At 46.3% G+C, this 22,020-nt stretch overlaps 1 long non-coding RNA gene across 2 annotated transcripts in view; it reads left to right on the top strand.

The window, feature by feature from the left end:
* LOC135181498 (uncharacterized) overlaps window positions 1-9,405 on the top strand; it is a 31,633-nt gene extending 22,228 nt beyond the window's left edge. For both annotated transcript variants that reach the window (XR_010304894.1, XR_010304893.1), the window contains one exon: window positions 8,437-9,405. This is a non-coding gene — a long non-coding RNA (uncharacterized LOC135181498). The remainder of the gene's footprint in view (window positions 1-8,436) is intronic.
* The last annotated feature ends 12,615 nt before the right edge of the window (window positions 9,406-22,020 follow it).

Below are 22,020 nucleotides of genomic sequence, written 5' to 3'. Positions count from 1 at the left end.
AAGGAATTCAAGGAATATTTGGAATATTCACTATATGAAAGGAATTAAAGGGATATTTAGAATATTTACTATATGAAAGAAATTTGGGGAACATTTACACTATAAAAGGGAATCAAAGGAATATTTAGAATATTTGCAATCTGAAAGGAATCCAATCAATGTTTGGAGTATTTACAACACAAAAGAAATTTGGGGAATATTTAGAAGAGGTCTTTACAGTATGAGCAGAACCACAGCGGAGTGGCAGAGTTTGGTGGAAATCAATCTTTCAGTTGTAAAGATGTGGACACTTTTCAGGCCACCCTCTTCCCCCTCCTTTCTTTTTCTTTTTCTTTTTCTTTTTCTTTTTCTTTTTCTTTTTCTTTTTCTTTTTCTTTTTCTTTTTCTTTTTCTTTTTCTTTTTCTTTTTCTTTTTCTTTTTCTTTTTCTTTTTCTTTTTCTTTTTCTTTTTCTTTTTCTTTTTCTTTTTCTTTTTCTTTTTCTTTTTCTTTTTCTTTTTCTTTTTCTTTTTCTTTTTCTTTCCATTTTTCTTTCCCTTTTTCTTTTTCTTTCCCTTTTTCTTTCCCTTTTTCTTTTCCTTTTTCTTTTCCTTTTTCCTTTTTCCTTTTTCTCTTTCTCTCCTTTCTTTCTTTCTTTCTTTCTTTCTTTCTTTCTTTCTTTCTTTCTTTCTTTCTTTCTTTCTTTCTTTCTTTCCTTTTATTTTCCTTTTTATCTTTTTTCTTTTTCTTTTTCTTTTTCTTTTCCTTTTCTTCTCTTTATTTTTATTTTTCACTTTTTTCATATTTTTCTTTTTCTTTTCTTCTCTTTATTTTTCTTTTTCTCTTTTTTCATATTTTTCTTTTTCTTTTTCTTTTTCTTTTTCTTTTTCTTTTTCTTTTTCTTTTTCTTTTTCTTTTTCTTTTTCTTTTTCTCTTACTTTTTCCTTTCCCTTTCCCTTTCCCTTTCTCTTTCCCTTTCCCTTTCCCTTTCCTTTTCCTTTTCCTTTTCCTTTTTCCTTTCCCTTTTCCTTTTCATTTTTCCTTTCACTTTCCTTTTCCTTTTTCTTTTCCTGGTCCTTTTACTTTTTATTTTCCTTTTCCTTTTCTTGTCCTTTTTCTTTTCCTTTTTCATTCTTATTTTCCTTTTTTTTTTTTTTTTTTGGGGTGTGTGTTTAAAGATAACCGAAACAAAGAATTTCCCGGTGCTCACTGGGGATTGTAAGGCAGCGAATGCTTTTAGCCAGGGTGTCCTTATTGGTAGTGAAGTATTGGTATATTTTTGCTAATTTAATAGTGGAAATCAGTTTTCCTCTTGCTGTCAGGCGATGGATTTTTGTTCTTCTGCGCTCATCTTTCTGTTGATGTATTATGACATAGTCTGTCAACATGAACAGATATGTGAAAGGGAGATTGGGCGACTGAGACATGCAACCTGAATATGGCTCCTCTTGAATTTTAAGCATATTTCTATCTTTGGGATACACTTGGTAGAAATGCAGGACTTAGGGTTTGGTGGATTTTGGTGTTTTGGTGTTTTTATTTTTAACCCCCCCCCTCCTTTTTTTTTGTGTGTGTGTGTGTGCTTTAATTTTTTTTTCCCCTCTAAAGAAAGCTATTTGGCTGTAATTTAAGCAAAATCAAAACAGGTGGACTATGACAAGGCCCTAAAAAGCAGAATGAATGAGGTAACTCCAAAACATATGCATGAGAGCTTAAAAAGCTTTCCTGCCTAAGTTAATAGCCCTTTAAAAACAGCATTTGCAAAGAGCAGAAGTTTTTGTGTGAGAAGAACCAAGCCAGGCTTATCTGATTATTAAATATTGCTATAGGTTCTTTAAAGGAAATAATGAAATAATGCCACGGGCTTTGCATGGTTCTGTTGTCACAGATGTTTTTATTGTTCACTGTTCGCTATCTGGATTACATCAAGGAGGTGATTACTATGTCAGCTAAAAAGGTCAAGTTCCATACTTTTGATTTCCAAGCATCATAAAGGAACCTTTCTCCAGTGACACAATCTCTCTACCGGAGATCTCCCCACCTTCATTTTAAACCCAGCTTCTGCCTGCCAAGAGGCTTCAGCAGAGAGAATGCCAGCTCTTAGTGGGTAATGTGTTGCCAATATCTGTACCTAGGAGAACTCCTCCTCTGCTGAAACACTTGACTTTTCCACCACAAATTTCTTCTTAAAACATCAGAGTTACTCACTGACCACAGTGTTCAAGTGCTACCAATTGTTGTTTTTAGACCAATGTGCCACAGAAGCTTTCTTACAGGTTTGTTTGGGTTTCTTTTTGTGTCAGGTTGCGGCTCTTTAGTTGTCATCTGTGCCATCATTCCATCCTAAACCCACAGCAACACAGAAGATACTTGCTTAATACCTAACTGTAAAGAAATCTTCCTTCCAAGGGAAGCGTGCATTTTGATTTGGGACGTAGTCAAAAAGTCTTTCAAGATATATACATCAACTAATTTGTTAATCTTGTGCCACTTTCAGCATTTGTCACAGATATAGACCAGGAAATTGGCTCCATCTCATTCCAGCTCTGTGTTGAATTAAAAAACCTCTACTGCAAAAGGAGAGCATGATGTGGGGAAAGAATAAATTTAGTTCTTCCCTTAGCAATGCACATATATTTCCATACATTTCACATCCTGAGGGAGCCTGCAAACGCATTCAATAAATACCAAACTGTAATTCCAGGAAAGGGGAGTTTTTATATTACAAATTTCATGTCGGACCTTAGTCTTAAGAGATCTGAAATTAAAACTGTCGTTACGGTTTTTGTTCCTTTATATGAGGTGCAGGATGCAGAGCAGAAAGGAAGGCACTGAATCGCAGGGGCTATTTCTGAGGGTGTTAGAGGGTTTAGAACAACAGCAGTGGCGACACAATTATGTATGTTCAACGACAGCGCTTGGAAGTGAAGGAAATATCAGCTCTGTCCAGCCAGCAGGGCTGCCTTGCATATCCTGAAATCCAAATCAGGGACGTGAGCATTTATATGGAACAATTGCCTACCTTCACTTTGTATATTAAGGTCAGCAAAAGGAGCAGTTTTCAGGATAAAGGGCAATAATAAAGAGGTAGGCTTTAAACGTGATTAGTTGGTATCTATTAAAGATGTGTTAAGATGAAATATACACTGCGGGCGGAAGCAATGACTAACCCCTGCTAGGATGACAGACTCGACTGGATGTGTTTTGTGCTGTACCTTTAAAACATTTGTGAATCTGCCTGCATCCTGAGGAGGCAGAGCAGTGGGGCAGATTTATAAGGCTTGGAGTGAAGCAGGGCTGGGGAAGGTGATGGCGGAGTTGTTTAGAAAAACTGAGAACTGAAGGTTCTTGATTTACACTGACATATATCTAGATGAAACTATAGTTTGCAAATTGCCTGGAGGAGCTATCTTTTATTAAGTGCTTGATGGGTACAGAATGTACATATCTATTCTAAAGCAGCCTAGGAATACTGATGCAGTATTTGCAAAGACAATTTCAACCTTCTTAGCTTTTCCTCAAGCTCAGATTCATTTTCCTGGGCCCCTCAGCTGCCCCTGCTCCCAGCACCTGTGCTTATTGCAGGAACCCTTTGCTTAGAGAACTTTCATGGCAGTAGTGGGCATTTTGGGGCTGTGCTGCAGGACTGGGAGAGAGCTTAGGCATTTTTTACCCTTTTCAGTGAATCACCAACGCGTTTCACACTCTGCAGCCGGAAAGGTGAAGGAGCATGGTCACCACTCCCAGCTCCCAGAGCCAGTGCATTTCCAAAGGCTTTCCTCTCAGATACTCTGTTACGCCGCCGTGGCTTGGGTTTGTGTTGGAATTAGACAGGGAGCAACAGATCAGACAGGCAGCTCTCTGCAAACATGCTAAGATTTCTTGCCAAGAAAGCCTGCAAGCCTGGCAGTTTCCCTGCACAGGTGAATTTTGCTTGTTTAATTCCAGCTGATCCAAGGTAAATGCCTTGTCTTTGGAGGGGGGCTGGCTTCGCACTATTATTGCTGGCACATTAACTTCCTCTTTCTTTAGGAGCTGTTACTTTTTAATCTGATTTTAAATCATTATTACGGTAGTGAAAATCTGTATTGGTCAGTACAATTCCACTCCCATAAGTCACATTTTATTAATGCAATTAAAATTGGTATTTACTGATGCTTCAGGAACAAAATTACGGATTTAACATCAATTCAACAATGGATGATGCTATGCACTCTGGTCCTGTCAGCATATTTTCAAGCCAGGTGCATGCATGATACAAACAGGAGGCAATATTTTACATAATCATCTCCCAATTAGGTGGGAGATTTTGTCAGGCTCATAGGTATACTTGTATGTGCTTGTAGATGTGGAGACAGGATTGAAATATCACAGAATCACAGGATGCTTGGGGTTGGAAGGCACCTCCAGAGATTATCCAGTCCAACTCCATGCCAAAGCAGGACCATCTAGGGCAGGTCACACAGGAATATACCTGTGTAGGTTTTGATAGTCTCCAGAGAAGGAGACTTCACAACCCCTCTGGGCAGCCTGCTCCAGGGCTCCAGAACCCTCGTGGTAAACAATGTTTTCCTCAAGTTGAGGTGGAATTTCCTGTGCTTGAGTTCACGTTCATTGGCCCTCATCCTATCCCTGGGCATCACTGATCAGAGCCTGGCTGCATCCTCCTGACAGCCACCTTCTAACTATTTGTGGACATTGAGCAGGCTCCCTCTCAGCTTTCTCTTTGCCAGACTAATCATCTCCATGTCTCTCAGTCTCTCCTCGTCAGTCATTGCTGCAGTCCCTTCAGCACTCTTGTAGCCTCCACTGAACTCTCTCCAGCAGTTCCCTGTCCCTCTTGAATGTGGAAGCGCAGAACTGGGTGCAGTATTCTGTCTCTGGTCTAGCTAGGGCTGATTAGATGGAAAGGAGAACCTCCCTCACCCTGCTGGCCACACTCTTCTGAACACACTTTTAGCTTACCAGCCCTTTTGAACATTTCACTGGCTTTGTGTGCTAAATAACCTCTTACTGTAAGCTCTTGGTTGGCAAGAGGACAAAGAAAATTTATGATCCAATAACTGTTTCCACTTGATTTGTTCAGTGCACAGATAACTTTACCAGAGGCTTTCTGTGTCACCATGTGGTACAAAGACTGGTGTGGCTTTGATAAGCAGAATCAGGGAATTGCCAGGGTTGGAGGGGATTTCAAGGATCACCTAGTTCCAAACCCCCTGACATGGGCAGAAACACCTCACACTAGATCAGGTTGCCCAGAGCCACATCCAGCCTGGCTTTAAAAGCTTCCAGGAACGAGGCTTCCGTCACCTCCCTGGGCAAACTGTGCCAGGCTCTCACCACCTTCATGGCAAAGAACTTCTTTCTAACCTCTAATCTCAATCTGCCCTCCTCTAGCTTGGATCCATTCCCCCCAGGCCTATAAACAACCTGACAGCTTAAACCTGCACTGAGCCCGTTTCAGTCATACCCAGCCTAGCTTTCTTAAACCATTAACTCATCAGATCAGGACAGGGATGCTTGGATCTTGCTGGATGTTTGGCTGGTGCCTAGCATAATATAATGTGTACCAGAGTACAAGGAAATAATTGGCACTTGCTAGTTATAAGCAGCACTTGTTAGTATAGGCTTTCTAGCGTACCAACAAGCAATTAACCTCAGCATCAGTCAATCACCTTTTCCTAGTTAACTCACATTACACTTTGAGGACAGCTGCCATCTTCTTGTGGAAAAATACATGTAATTATGCCCCCAGCTGTCATCTGAGTTTTAGCCCAGTGGAACTTTATTCTGCTCCAAAGAGTTAGAGCTTTCTAAATAGGAGGGTAATCAAGAAAATTATTTTTCTTCCATGACTGCAAATGAAGAGTAGGTGCACTCAATTCCTTGGAAATACAGTGGTGGAGAACCCATGTGCTGGAGTCAGGATCAATCTTTCCTTTCTGTACCTAAGAGGTGGAAGTGTGGTACTGTATAGAAGTCAATCAAAGTAATGATGTTGCTTAGCAATGTAAATGCAGCAGAGGAGATTGCTGATGCCAAGAAATTTGCACCCACGTATTGCACCTGTCAGGGAAAGGGAGGCTGCATTGCAACTGCACTGCAGTGTGGAATTAATGCCCTAATTAGTGACTTCTTCATCTCTATTAGATATGCCTGATGAGACAGCATGGGAAGGTTATTTAACAGCTCATCCTTGTTATGGGTGGCAGAGGAGCAGGTTTTGTTCTTTTGAATTTTGTTTCTTTTTTAGGAGGTTGTAAATACTTCCCCTCCTTTTTCAATAGGAATGGATGACCAGAGGAGAGTCTGCATGTGTTCTTTGTGGGTGCCAGATGGGCTGACAGCGGGTTAATAACACCTAAGAGTGGGTTAACATCATCTAAGAGTGGGTTGATATCACCTAGAAATGAGTTAGTATCACTGACAGTGAGTTAACAGAATCTAAGAGTGGATTAACATCAGATAACAGTGGGGTGATATCATCTAAGAGTGGGTTAATATAACCTAAAAGTGGGTTTATATCACTGACAGTGAGTTGATATAATCTATGAGTGGGTTAATATCACCTAAGAGTGTATTAACATAATTTAAGTGTGGATTAACATTATGTAATGGTGGGTTAATAGCACCTAGGAGTGGATTAACATCATCTAACAGTGGGTTGATATCATCTAAGGGTGTGTTAATATCATCTAAGAGTGAGTTAATATCACCTAAGAGTGGGTTAATGTCACCTAAGAGAAGGTTAATATCACTGACAGTGAGTTGATACAATCTAAGAGTGGATTAATATCATCTAAGAGTGGGCTAATATCAGCTAAGAGTGGGTTAACATAATTTAAGAGTGGATTAACATTATCTAATGGTGGGTTAATATCGTCTAAGAGAGGGTTAATATCACCTAAGAGTAGATTAATATCACTGACAGTGAGTTGATATAATCTACCAGTGGGTTAATATCATCTAAGAGAGGATTAATATCACCTAAGAGCGAGTTAATATCACCTAAGAGTGGGCTAATATCATCTAAGAGAGGGTTAATATCACCTAAAAGTGGGTTAATATCATTTAAGAGAGGGTTAATATGACATGACAGTGGGTTAATATCATCTAAGAGTGGGTTAATATAACCTGAGAGTGGGTTAGCATCACCTAAGAGTGGGTTAATATCATCTAAGAGAGGGTTAACATCATCTAAGAGTGAGTTGATCTCATCTGAGAGTTTTTACCCATTTGCCCACAAGTAAGAGTGATTTCCATGGAGGGCAGGTGAGGAAGAGCTGGCCTCTGATTTAAAGCACATCATTTTATTCCACTAGCAGCAAGCAACTTCCTTCCATAAATGACTTTTTTTTTAGTTTTGATTTTATTCTTTTGATACCTCCAGTGAAAGGCAGAGCTGACACCTGCATGAAGAATTATTTTTAGAAAGAGGGACTGGGACACTTTTTCTACCCTGACTATCAAAATGACACATAAATATAATTCCTTCTGTTTTTTTTCCTTGAGTTTTGTGACTTGTGCCTTGGTGTGTGACTGCGATGTGCAGGCTTCTGCTGACAGATGTGAGTAAGGTATAGAGAGGAGTAAAGAGAAGTGTGCCTGCTGCAGAGAGGGACCAATGTGCAGCACCACTTCAAAAACAAGGCAGGAAAAATGGATTTGCTGTAAACTTACTTGTGACTGATCAGTCCAGTTGGAAATATATAGATTAGTGTGGAGTATCTCATAGGTTCACAGAATGGTTTGGATTGGAAAGAACCTTAAAGCTCATCCAGTTCCATCCCCGTGCCATGGACAGGGACACTTTGCACCAGCCCAGGTTGCCCAAGACCTCATCCAACCTGGCCTTGAACACCTCCAGGGAAGAGCATCTTCAGCCTCCTTGGGCAGCCTGTTGCAGTGTCTCCCCATCCTCTCTGGAAAGAATTTCTTCCTCATCTCTAGTCTCAATCTGCCCTCCTCAAGCTCCATTCTATTGCCCCTCATCCTGTCACCACAAGCCCCATAGAAAGTCCCTTGCAAACTGCTGGTGTGTTGTGAGCCTGGCAATGTGGTTAGCTTTGTTCTTTCAGACTAACTGGAGCTTCTATTCAGATTTAAAGAGAGGGAACAGGAAAAGTCTGCCTTTGTTCTGCTCCACTAACAGTTCTATTGCCTTTTTGCCTAGGGAGCTAGAGAGAGGCCATGACCATTTGACTCCTCTTTTCAGCATGTCCATGCAGTGCAACCCATTTTTGCCTCTTGGTTATTAAGACCTGCCATAAAACCCAATTTTAAATGGTGGCTCCAGAAACGCATCCCTGTCAGCAAACATGAATTTGTAGCCATAGTCATCTCTGGCAGTTAAGTTGCATGGTTGCATAACATGAACTGGTATTAATTATTCAGGCTAAGTGCTCTGTTCTGATACTTCTGGTACTTACAGGCATGTTTTCATGTTTTCTGTTCCTAGGCTCCTTTTCAGTGCTGAAATGGGCGATGCTGACTGGGAACTGCGCGGTGAGGAAGCTCCTTCTCAACACGGATTGACTGGAATTTAGCAGGCTGTGCGCTGGGAAGCTTCTCTTGCCTGTACGCACACGAAAGGACTCTGCAAGCTGTGTTGGCAGTCTGGGGTTTGGCAGGGTGGGAGAGGCAGCCCCTGCCATTAGGCAAGGTACAGAGAGGGGCTGGTGACCTGCAGCGGGACAAGAGGCCGCACGTACCAGGATTTGCTCTCGGTTATGCTTCTGGCAACTGACATTTCCATTTCACTCAAAGCTTCTACATCTGTGTCACCAGGCAAAGCCCCATGAGTGGTGGCAGAGCAAACCGTGGCCTTCATTTTCAAGTTCAAAGAGAAAAGAATTATTTACATGTCTAAATCCCAGAACCTGCTGTTCTGAGGTCACTCTTTGTTACCCACTGCTTGAAACCGTGAAGGTTTCTGAAAGCTCTGTGAAGAAACTGGACACAGTTTGGGGCAGGAAAATCTCATTTTCATTTTGTTGAATTTTTTTCTTTTCTGTCATTGTTTTTGACTGTAGCACCATCTTTCTTGTCCAGAGGAACATGGAAAATGGGACGTTCCTGTCACTGCTTACAGCCAGGGACTGCTTCGAGGGACTGTCGGAGGTTGCAAGGCGAATCTTTGCCCCTCCTTAAGGTTGTTACAGACTGTAGGCGAGCATCTTTTAGTGTGTTGGAGCTTCGTGGTTTGTTTGGTCAGGGTGTTGATTGATGCAATGGCTGCTCCTTGGCTGTTTGATTACACTTCCAACTCCATGTTTTAACATTCTTTTGGTGATGAATTCAGGCAAACTTTTGCCTCTGTATTTGAGTGTTGCACCGTTGATGTTTTTCTGGCTCAGAGATGTTTTCCTGTGCCAGACCTTTGCATTTAGTCACATTGGTACAATTTCTAGAAGGGTATTGTCACCAACAGGAGTCTGGCACTGTCTCCATGTGTGAATGTGGATGGGAAGGGGGAGCACGCTAGTAATGACCTTTTTTTTGTCCATTCACAGAGGAAGGACTAAGAAGTCAAGGTTATTCACCAGAAATGCATCAATGCAGCCTGCAGAGGTCTTTGTTTTCCAAACTGCAAGAGGATTGCAGAAACAGTAAGGGGAACAGAAAAGTCTCAAGAGATGCCTTAATTTTTTTAACAGAATTATTGAAAGTAAAAAAAAAAAAAAGAAGAAAAAGAATAATGAAGAAAGTCTTCAGTCATGGAATAAAAGAGTTGTGTGGCATGGTGCTTAGATTAGACAGAAGAAATCTTTCTGGGGGCTTGTCTTTGCTCCTGTTGCAGAAATGTGTTGGCAAATCCCATCCTGGGCTGCGTCCAAAGCAGTGTGGCCAGCAGGACAAGAGAGGGGATCCTGCCCCTCTGCTCTGCTCTGCTCTGCTGAGAGCTCACCTGCAGTGCTGTGTCCAGCTATGGGGCCCCCAACACAAGAAAGACATGGGCCTGATAAGTGGGTCCAGAGTAGGCCATGAAGATGATCAGAGGGCTGGCGAACCTCTGCTATGGGGACAGACTGAGAGAGTTGGGGCTGTTCAGCCTGGAGAAGAGAAGGCTCTGGAGACAACCTATAGCAGCCTTCCTGTACCTGAAAGGGGCTACAGGAGAGCTGGCGAGGGCCTTATTTTAAAAGGGCTTGTGATGACAGGATGAGGGCAATGGTTTGGAGCTGGAGCAGGGCAGGGTTAGGCTGGCCATCAGGAGCAAGTTCTGCACAGGGAGGGTGGTGAAATACTGGAAGAGGTCACCCAGGGCTGTGGTTGAGGCCCCATCCCTAGAGACACTCCAGGTGAAATTTGATGTGGCCCTGGGCTGCCTGATCCAGTTGGAGGTGTCCCTGCTGAGTGCAGGGAGGTTGGACAAGATGAGCTTTGAGGGTCCCTCCCGACCCAACGCAGTCTGTGACTCTGAGTTGCACCTGCCTTGGCTGCCCTGCCTGTACGAGCGGATAGCCATGCCCACTGCTGCCTGCTCTGCTGCAGCCTTTGGAGGTTTCAGAAGGTGCTGCAGAGTGTACTTAAAAATCCCTGTTTGACCTCATGCATTTGAGGTAAAAGAGCTGGGCTACACCTCCTGACAGAGCAGGTTTTTAAGGTGGTGATGGCCACCTGAAGGTTCTGTGGGGTGTGTTTGGCTTTTCCACCTGTGTGAGGGACTGATTTTTGACATTGTGCCTGGAACGTGCAGGCCTCTGGAGAATGGTAGGAGGGAAGGTGACTGTGAATAATGAAACCTCCTCTGTGGAGATCTCATCATCTGCAGAACTCTGTCATCCTTGGGCAAACACAGTCCACATGGCCAGCATGGGCCATGCTCCCTATTCATAGAATCACAGAATGGTTTAGGTTGGAAGCCACCTCAAAGATCATCCATTTCTAACCCCCCACCATAAACAGGGACACCCCCTACTAGAACAGGTCACTCAAGGCCTCATCCAACCTGTCCTTGAACTCTTCCAGGGAGGGAGCATCCACAACCTCCCTGGGCAACCTGTGCCAGTGTCTCACTGCCCTCACTCTAAAGAACTTCTTCCCAACATTCAGTTTCAATCTCCCCTCTGCCAGTTCAAACCCATTCCTCCGTATCCTGTCATTACAAGACCTTGTCAATAGTCCCTCCCCACTCCTGCCCACTCCTCACTGCCACCTTCCCACAGGCAGCCACAGAGAGCAAGAAGCTCCATCCTCAGCCTCAACAGCCCTCCGCAGTCTGCACACCCCCAGCTCCCTCAGCCCCTCCTCACCCCCAGCTGCTCCAGGCCCTTCTCCAGCCCTGCTGCCCTGCTCTGGACAGGCTCCAGCCCCCAGTGTCCCTCCTGCAGTCAGGGACCCAGAGCTGAGCACAGCTCCAGCCACATGCACAACCTCCATGGGCAACCTGCTCCAGTGTCTCTGACAAGAATTTCTTCCTAGTGTCCAGTCTGAATCTTCCATCTTCCTGTCACTGCAAGCCCTTGTAAAAAGTCCTTCCCTAGATTTCTTGTAGGCTCCCTTCAGGTATAGCAAGGATGCTCTGAGGTCTCCCTGGAGCATTGCCTTCTCTAGACTGAACAGACCCAACCTCAACCACCCGAGTGCTGCTCCTCTCCCCCTCCCACCCCCAGTAATTCCCAGCTGCACTCACTTAATTACTTGATGAAGACTGACCTGATCAAAGGGGTGCTTGGGTCAGGACTGTGAGCATCCCACTGAGAGAAGCAGGGAAAGAATAAAATGCCATGGCTTTTCCCATGGAACAAGCAGGCTGCTCTCATTAGTATTTCTTGCAAGAACAACCTGAAAAAAAGACCTGGATTGCTGTGAATCTCTTGTTGAGGCTTTTGGTGGCAGAACTGTGGCCATATGGCTGCACAGATTTGGTGCTCTATGAAAGGAAATCTGCAGGAAGTTTGGGGAACATGTAGCAAACCTACAGAGAAGCAAATTGCAGCAGGGCAGCAGCCTCTCCGCAGATTGCACTGGCAGTGCTGGCAGTGCCCGCCCTGATAACAGGCATGGAGCATGCTCAGCACCATGGCTCCTGACCTCTGCTCCATGGTGCCAGCCTCCAGGTCTGCTGAAGACTGAACAGTTGGGTTTGCCAACAGCGCAGAGTGTTAACCCACTGTCATAGCAGCAGGTGACCTCAGGGCTGTCCTAGGATGAATGGCACTGCCAGGAAGGAGAGTGGCTAGCTGTCCCTGCACAGCTAGGCAAGGGCACTGGGGGCACCTGAGCTTTCTTCTCTGCACATCCTAAGCTGTGCCCTAAGTGTAGCTTTATGCTCTCATAAGCAGCCTTCAAATATGTTCTGGTCTGGAACACAGGTGTCAGATTGCAGGGTAAGAGACACTAAAAACCCAGTGTCATTTGTGTTTGAACTTAGAATCATGGAGTAGTTTTGTTTGGAAAAGCCCTTCGAGATTATCCAGTCCAAGCATTCTCTAACCTGACAGGGCTGGGGCTAAACCATATCCCTCAGCACCACATTTCTGCCTCTTTGAAACACCTCCAGGGATAGGGATTCGACCACTTCCCTGGGCGGCCTGTGCCAGTGGCTGAGAATCCTTTCATTCTCATGTCTAACCTGAACCTCCTGCGGTGCGGCTTGAGGCCGGTTCCTCTCATCCTATCACTCATGATGTCACAGAAGCCATTAAAGCCTACTTTGCTTATTACAAACTCCTTTCACACAGCCATAGAGAATGAGAAAGTCTGCCCTCAGCCCAGTCTGCCCTCAATCTGCTCCTCCCCAGCCCTGTTCTCCAGACCCTTCACCAGCTTTGCTGCTTATCTCTGGACTTGGTCCAGCCTCTCCATATCCTTCTTGGAGTGTGGGCCCCAAAAGTGAACTCAGGACTCAAGGTGCTGAATACAAGAGGATCATCACTGCCCTGGTCCTGCTGGCCACACTCTGATAAATCTTCCAGCATTGAGTGTAGGAAAGGCAATTAGCCAATCAAATACAGAATCAAAATGCCTTATCAGAACATCAAAGTTAGGAATGCAACATTTTGCTTTTGAGTTTATCCATGAGGTGACAACAGTGTCTCTTACCTGCTGCTGTGCTAGTGGTGGGCACTGACTGCCATCTGCAAGGCAGCTATGTGAAAGCCTGCCACAGCCCTGGCATGTGCTTGTCAGGTGCAGCCAAAGGTACTGGTCCCTACCAATAATTCACAGACTGACTTACCTTGGAGGTGACCTCAGAGCTCACCTATTCCAACCTCCCCACCATGGGCAGAGACACTTCTCAATTAGACTCAGCTGCCTGAGGCCTCATCCAGCCTCAGCCTCCCTGCTCAGGCAGGAGCCATCCACAGCCTCCCTGGGAAGCCTGTTCCAGAGTCTCACCACCCTCACACTGAAGAACTTCTTCCTCAGCTCCAGTCTAACCCTGCTCTATCTCAGCTTCAAACCACTGCTGTTGGCCTGTCTCTAGACACTCTCAGCAAAAGTCTCTCTGCAGCCTTCCTGCAGGATCCCTTCAGCTATTGGCAGGCAGCTCTAAGGTCCCTCTGGAGCCTTCTCCTCTCCAGGCTGCACACCCCCAGCTCCCTCAGCCTATCCTCACAGCAGTGCTGGTCCACCCTTGGAGCATCTTTGTGGCCTCCTCTGGCCTCACTCCAGCAGCTCTGTGTCCTTCTCATGCTGGCGGACAGCAGAACTTGAGGCAGAATTTGAGCTGAGTCTCAGCAGAGCAGAGTCAAGAGGCAGAATCTCCTCTCTTGTCCTGCTGGTGCCAATGCATTCTGTTAGGATTGTTGATACCCTTAAATCTTAAGGTAGAGATTTAGCCTTCAGGATTCCCTTTCATTTATTCCATGTGTTTCATTAAATCCAGAGTAGTTTAATTATGTAGGGGCATCTTTGGGGCTTATAATGGTGAAAATGGCTCATCTGTATAGAGTTGTTGCGGATGGTATTCTGCCGCCTACGCCGATGGTGGCGGAGGGGAGGCATTAATTCAGTCTATAAAAATGGATATTTAGTAACTTCAATATTCTGAACTCTCACCACTCCCGAGTGCGGGAGGGGACGGGAACTGGAGACAGCCCAATTTGGGCTAGCTGCCCAGACTCCCATTCTTTGTTGAGAGCATCAGACCCCACGTTACAAAGCACATCCTTTTCAGTTAGTGTGAAACGCATACAGCATACAACGTGCTACTGTTCTCTAGCATTTAGAGCATCTAACTATTTGAATATGCATAATCTTCCCTACTTGTGGCTACTGCAAAAGCATTTTTACTGCACCGAAGTATTGGAATTTGCATATTCCTCCCAGTTCCCTCCTGCTTTGCGCACAGCCCCACAGACGCTGCTTATCAGAAGGCTCAAGGACAAATTCCTCTGAGCTTCTTCACACACAGTGCTGTGGCTTACTGTGGTTCAGTACTCAGACCTCACATCCAAAGCTTGATTGTACACACTTCTAGGGGCTTGTGCCCCCCATTTTCCAGCCAGTTCCCAACATCCAACCACTGCATTTAATATTAATATGGATCTACACGGTTATGGAAGACATTCTAGGAATATATCAACAGTAACTTGTTAATAACTAGCAAATAGTCAAACAATAAACAGAGAGAGGACTTTCCCCATGGCAAGTACTGCTTGGGGTCAATATGCTGCTTGCCCAGTATGAGCTGAAGCTCCTTCTGCTCTAATGGCAGGAGGCAACAGAAATTACAGAGTCATTAAAACATTCACTCACAAACTCTGGTTAATTATCAATCACCCTCTGGGGCTATGTCACAGCTTATTACAAGTGTCCAATCTTCAGGGGAGTCTGCCTGTGGACTTTGAGGCTGGAATCTTCCCAGCTTCAGGGGAAAGGGCAGTCTCTGACCTTGTTCTCCTGGCAAAGGGTGCAATCTCTGCCCTTGTCTCCTGGCTTCTTCTAGACGCTCTGTCCAGGGATTCTTAGGCAGGACCTCAGGTGCAGGAGGAGTACGCTGTAACGCTGGCTACATAGGCTGATTGCGTGCAGACAAGTGGAGTCTGCTCCTGGTAACTCGCGGCAGTGACACGCACCTGGCAATGATAAAGCAGTGGGCATGCAATAGGGTGCACGGCTGCAAGGGAGACTGAGCTCCGTAGACACAGGCAGGCAATACAGGATCTAGTCCTGGTAGCTCACCACAATGGTGTGCAAGTGTGCACGGCTGGCTGGGAGCCCATGGAGATTCTGTCTCCACCAAGTAGATGTGCTGCGGGTGGGCGTGCAGGCAGGCAGGCATAAACAGAAAGCAGTGCTGGTGAGTCTGAGCCTTATAACGAGCGAGTGAGCGAGCGATGCGGGGGAGCCTGAGCACTTTGTTCACCTGTGTACCCCTATTTATTAAATGTGGGCCGAGATTAATGGCCCTTCGGACACCAAAATGACCAATCAGCTTTTGGCAGTCAGCCAAACATACCATAATAGGCAAAAGCCACAGGCCTGGACCTCCCAAATATGGGGATAGCATGGGCCTAGCGCCCAGTAAACATGAGCTGGGTGCATGTGCTTACACAAACACCTTACACGAACACATGACACAACCTGCACCCTGGGCAGGCCAGACTTTATGGCACCAGGCCCATTGTGCTTCTTTGTGCTTGTTTATGTGTTTACCTCTGGTGCAGGCAGAAAAACATGTCCAGGCAAGGCATAAATAAGCCTATTTTCAGGCCTACAGGCCCTCCACTACAAGAGTTTGTTCATGTGGCTTGCTCAGGTTCCTTTAAGTGCAGTACTGATGTAAGTTCAGGAAGCAGAACTTCATTCCATCTGGTGATTCCTTATTTACTTCCATTAATCATACAGTCAGAAAACACAGAATTAAAAAAAGAGAGAGAGAAAAAAACCCTACTGAAAACTTGATTGAACATACTCAAGAGATTAATGTGACTAAATGTGTCCATATGGAGCCTGAACATTTCAACAGGCTGCAAGGGATCCATGTGGGAAACAAACAGAGAGCTACAAATGCTGTGATTTCCCCAGGAATCCTCCCTTCCCTACAGTTTCATCTGGCTTAGCTATCAGGAGCAGGTGTGCACAAAACTGCTTCTGAAGCTGCTTTCATTCTGCTATTGCTCTGCATTCTGAAGCTGTTGGTACTCACCGAGGTTGAGGCTGTTTGCTTTCACTGCACTCTGAATCTCCAGTCTGAGTGAAATGCTCAGGGAGACCTGGTACCTTAACCCAGGGATCCTAAAATACACTTCCACTAGGTTGTAGTGGGTCTGGCAGTAAAACAGGTCCAGATTTGAGCAGATGCATGACTCACCTAAGGAAGATGTATGTTAAACTATTTACAAGTTGGACACCTTCCAGATCATGAGTCCAATCATTCTGCTATCTTTACAATCCTCTGAGGTGACCTACAGACCACTATCCTCCAACAGACAATTACTCAGGAGCCTCTCCTAAACCAGCAGCAAGGCCACACTTGGGCATCTGTAGAGTGTGAGCACAACAGAGTCACAGGTTGTGTGTGGGGGACCCAACCCTGGGTGTGCTGTTTGCTCTATGGGCAACTGGCATTTCTCTGGGTGACACCTGTCCGTGAGGTGCTTCTCTTACAGAGCCACAGATTGCACTGGGTCGGAAGGGATCCTCAAAGCTCAGTTTGTCCAAGCCCCCTGCAGGCAGCAGGGACACCTCCAGCTAGAGCACGCTGCCCAGGGACACATCCAGGCTGATCTTGAACCGTCTCTAGGGACACAACCTCAATCACAGCCCTGGACAGCCTCTTCCAGACTTTCACCACTCTCATTGTGTAGAACCTCCTCCTGATGTCCAACCTGAATGTCTCCTGGATCCACTTTCAACCCCCCTGGGAAGCCTGTTCCAGTGTCTTACCACTGTCATTGTGCAGAACTTGCTCCTGATGTCCATCCTAACTCTACCCTGCTCCATTTCAAACCATTGCCCCTCATCCTATCAGTCCAAGCCCTTCTGAACAGTCCCTTCCCAGCCTTCATGTAGGTACCCTTTAGACAATGAAATGCAGCTCTAAGGTCTCTGCGGAGCCTTCTCTTAGAATCATGGAATGCTGGAATGGTTTAGGTTGGGAGGGACCTCAAAGCTCATCCAGTTCCAACTGGTGGGGACACCTCCCACTAGAACAGGTGGCTCAAGGCCTCATCCAACCTGGCCTTGAACACCTCCAGGGAGGTCGTGGAGCACAGAAGCACTCAATGTGATCAAAGATCAAAGATCACACTGTGTGCTTCTGTGCTCCACGACCTCCCTGGGCAATCTGTGCCAGTGTCTCACCACCCCCACTGGAAAGAACTTCTTCCTAACATCCAGTTTCAGTCTGCCCTCTGCTAGTTTAAACCCATTCTCTTCTCCATGGTCTGGAAGTAGAAGCCATTTTGTGCTCTTAATAATGTAGTTACCCCTAATAGATTCAAATGCAGGGTGATTTATACTGACACAGGGTATCAGATGACACCACAAAAAAGGGTTTGGCTGTATTGTTACGGACATTTGGAGGAGTGGCTGACAGCTCATCAGGCTGTGCTGCTGTTCAGCAAGACCTGGACAGCCTGGAGAGCTGGGCAAAGAAGGACCTAATGAAGTTCAACAAGGGTAAGTGTAGAGTCCTGCACCTGGGGAGCAGCAGCAGCATGCAGCAGGACAGGTGAGGGGTGGCCTCCTGGAAAGGAGCTCTGCAGAGAAGGGTCTTGGAGTGCTGGTTGGTAATAAGTTATGCAAGGGACAGCAAAGTGCTCTGCTGGCCAAAAAGGCCAATGGCAAACTCAGGTGCATTAAGAGGAGTGTGTCCAGTAGGTTGAAGTAGGTTCTGCTTCCCCAATACTCATAAAATCATAGAATCAACCAGGTTAGAGGAGACCTCCAAGCTCATCACGTGAGATAGAATAGAATAGAATAGAATCAACCAGGTTGGAAGAGATCTCCAAGCTTCATCATCTGAGATACAATAGAATAGAATAGAATAGAATAGAATAGAATAGAATAGAATAGAATAGAATAGAATAGAATAGAACAGAATAGAATCAACCAGGTTGGAAGAGAGATCCAAGCTCATCCAGTCCAGCCTAGCACCCAGCCCTGGCCAACCAACTAAGGGCCTCATCCAGGTTTTGCTTCAACACCTCCAGGCACGGCGACTCCACCACCTCCCTGGGCAGCCCATTCCAATGCCAATCACTCTCTCTGCCAACAACTTCCTCCTAACATCCAACCTAGACTTCCCCTGGCGCAATTTGAGGCTGTGTCCCCTTCTTCTGTTGCTGCTTGCCTGGCAGCAGAGCCCAACCCCACCTGGCTACAGCCTCCCTGCAGGCAGCTGCAGGCAGCAATGAGCTCTGCCCTGAGCCTCCTCTGCTGCAGGCTGCACACACCCAGCTCCCTCAGCCTCTCCTCACAGGGCTGTGCTCCAGGCCTTTCCCCAGCCTTGCTGCCCTTCTTTGGACACCTTTCAGCACCTCAACATCTTGAATTTGAGTAGCCCAGAACTGGACACAGCACTGCAGGGGTGGCCTGAGCAGTGCTGAGCACAGGGGCAGAAGAACCTCCCTTGTCCTGCTCCCCACACTGTTCTTGAGCCAGCCCAGGATGCCATTGGCTCTGCTGCCCACCTGGGCACACTGCTCGCTCATGTTCAAGCTGCTATCTACCAGCACCCTTAGGTCCCTCTCTGGCTGGCTGCTCTCAGCCACTCTGTCCCCAGCTTGTAGCGCTGCTTAAGGTTGTTGTGGCCAAAGTATAGAACCCTGTAACTAGCCTTGTTAAATCCATCCTTGGAGTATTGTGTCCAGTTCAGGGCTCCTCATTTCAAGAAGCATAGGAAACTACGCTTGAGTGTGTCCAGAGAAGGGCGACGAGGCTGGGGAGAGGCCTTGAGCACAGCCCTACGAGGAGAGGCTGAGGGAGCTGGGATTGGTTAGCCTGGAGAAGAGGAGGCTCAGCGGAGACCTTATTGCTGTCTACAACTACCTGAGGGGTGGTTGTGGCCAGGAGGAGGTTGCTGTCTTCTCTCAGGTGACCAGCACCAGAACGAGAGGACACAGCCTCAAGCTACGCCAGGGGAAATTTAGGCTGGAGGTGAGGAGAAAGTTCTTCCCTGAGAGAGTCATTGGACACTGGAATGGGCTGCCCGGGGAGGTGGTGGAGTCGCCATCCCTGGAGCTGTTCAAGGCAGGACTGGACGTGGCACTTGGTGCCATGGTCTGGCCTTGAGCTCTGTGGTAAAGGGTTGGACTTGATGATCTGTGAGGTCTCTTCCAACCCTGATGATACTGTGATACTGGAGAGGATTGAGTGGAGGCTATGAGGGGACTGGAACATCTGTCTGATGGCGAAAGGCTGAGAGACCTGGGGCTGGTTAGGCTGGAGAAGAGAAAACTGGCATATGACTTTATCAATGTTTACAGCTCTCTGGCCGGTAACTGTCGGGAGGATGCAGCCAGGCTCTTTCCAGTGATGCTCAATGATAGGACAAGGGGCAATGGATGTGAACTCAATCAGTGGAAATTCCACCTCAACATGAGAAGGCTTCTTCACTGTGAGCCCTGGAGCAGGCTGCCCAGAGAGGTTGTGGAGCCTCCGTCTCTGCAGATCTTCAAAACCCACCTGGATGTTCTCCTGTGTGACCTGCCACCCAGTGGTCCTGCTTTGCACGGGGGGTGGCTTGGATGATCTTGGGAGGTCCCTTCCAGCCCCTGGCATTCTGGGTGGAATGACTTAGACCGTGGAGACAACAGGCTGCCATGTCCTTCCTCGCACGCTGCAGTGCTCCACTGGTGCGCACATGTGCGCGGCAGATCGCTGCTTGTTGCTCTGAAGGCAACCCCTGCTTCTGCTCTGTCTTCTCCCAGCTGATACACTCGTGTTTTGGGGTTTTTCTGAGCTTGTTATACAGTATAACACTTTTATTAGTTGACTCCTCCCACTTTTCCTCAAACCACATCCTGCTTTTTGGCCTCCGAAGGCAAACATATGCGGGGCTCGCAGAACAACAGATGATCATGTTTCTGTAGAGCATCACAGCAGCTGGGGCATAAATTCCTACAGACAACTTTATGTGAAGGAAAAAGCCCTACATTAAGACGTTTTCCATAGTTATGCAGGACATACCACAGCAGAGCACATGGGCCAGAGTCAGGGAGCCTCGCTTAGACACACAACAAAAGCCCCGAGTCAGGCCTCAGATCTTCAGGCAGCGCAGCTTTGAATAGGTCATTCCCATTCCTTCCTCTTTTGTTTCTTCCTTTTTCTGTTCTGGTTTGGATTTCTGCAGTCCACCTTCAGCCAGGCAAAGACCCCTTGGGTTTATCTAGTTGATTTATTGGGTGTTGAGCACAACAGAATTATTATTTAACTAAGGTACAGCTGATATTTGGTGAAACTCTACCTTGTATCACGATTTGAGGATGTGCCAATAGGAAGAATTCATAATTTGGAGGCAATTTATTTTCATTAGTTGAAAACAGTTCCTCATTTATCAGTGGGCAGCTTCCAGGACTATTATTACTATTCTTATTTTGCTTTATTTTTTTTCCTTTCAGGGGGTGAGGGGAGTGGTGGGGTGGAGAGGGTCTTCTGTTATTCTCCCTTCAAGATAAAGACTCTTTACAGATGAGGGTTTCCTCCCCTCATCTACAGCCTTTAATCGTCACCTTCAGCCCCCGTTCTTGGTAATCAATCAGATTGAGTCTATCCCTTCACAGCAAAGCATTTGCTGCTGCTCTCTGACGAACTTTGAGTGCAGTATGTGAACTTTTTTCCCCGTCCCCATTAAAATATGGACAGCAGATCTGTGGGAATGATTCCAACAATTGCATCAGGATGCAAGGATTACATTAGCTCTGTTCACGCAGCTTCACAGTGGAGCTCATGCTGAGCTGCAGGTCCGCTCTGGCCATAAATCCTTGCAGAGTCAGAGCATTCCAAGGCAGCGTCCCCCAGTTTTAGGGGTGAAATTCCTTTGGCTTTCAGTGCAACTCTGCATTCGACTCCTCAAATGCTCGTTTTTGTCATGAGTCCAGCCTGGCAAGAGGTCTCTTTTTCCTTCATCTCATCACTATCTACTACCCAAGCAATCTTCTGTCATTCTCAGGTCCTTGACAGGGAGATTTCTACTTCTACCTCCAGCTCGCTGCTGGGACAGTGAATAGCACTGACACTGGTGCTGGATGCCTGTTGGATACCATTAGAAAGAAGTCACTGTTAATTTTGCTTTTGGTGATCTGCCCTTAATTGTGAACATTGATGTGATGTAATGGATTGGGTTTTTTCTTCCTCAATAAAAATATCATGCAGCATTTACAAACTTCCACTCTGTGTTTATCAGACAAACAAACAGAAGAGAGCTGCAGCACTTCTGTTATGCAGACAGGCTGAGACAGTTGAGGCTATTCAGTCTAGAGAGGAGAAATGCAGCTCTGCAGAGACCTTAGCGCTGCATTTCATTGTCTAAAGGGCACCTACATGAAGGCTGGGAAGGGACTGTTCAGAAGGGCTTGGACTGATAGGATGAGGGGCAATGGTTTGAAATGGAGCAGGGTAGAGTTAGGATGGACATCAGGAGCAAGTTCTGCACAATGACAGTGGTAAGACACTGGAACAGGCTTCCCGGGGGGTTGAAAGTGGATCCAGGAGACATTCAGGTTGGACATCAGGAGGAGGTTCTACACAATGAGAGTGGTGAAAGTCTGGAAGAGGCTGTCCAGGGCTGTGATTGAGGTTGTGTCCCTAGAGACGGTTCAAGATCAGCCTGGATGTGTCCCTGGGCAGCGTGCTCTAGCTGGAGGTGTCCCTGCTGCCTGCAGGGGGCTTGGACAAACTGAGCTTTGAGGATCCCTTCCGACCCAGTGCAATCTGTGGCTCTGTAAGAGAAGCACCTCACGGACAGGTGTCACCCAGAGAAATGCCAGTTGCCCATAGAGCAAACAGCACACCCAGGGTTGGAATAAGCTGCCTAGGGAAGGGATGGACATGACATTTTGGGACAGTTAGTGGTGTTGGGTTGGTGGCTGGACCTGATGATCTTGGAGGTCGCTCCAACTCTTTCATGTGACTCTATCATTAATAT

Source organism: Pogoniulus pusillus, chromosome 14 (assembly GCF_015220805.1).
Source record: "Pogoniulus pusillus isolate bPogPus1 chromosome 14, bPogPus1.pri, whole genome shotgun sequence".
In the NCBI taxonomy this organism is placed as follows: Eukaryota; Metazoa; Chordata; class Aves; order Piciformes; family Lybiidae; genus Pogoniulus; species Pogoniulus pusillus.
This window is presented reverse-complemented; position numbering and strand designations above follow the sequence as displayed.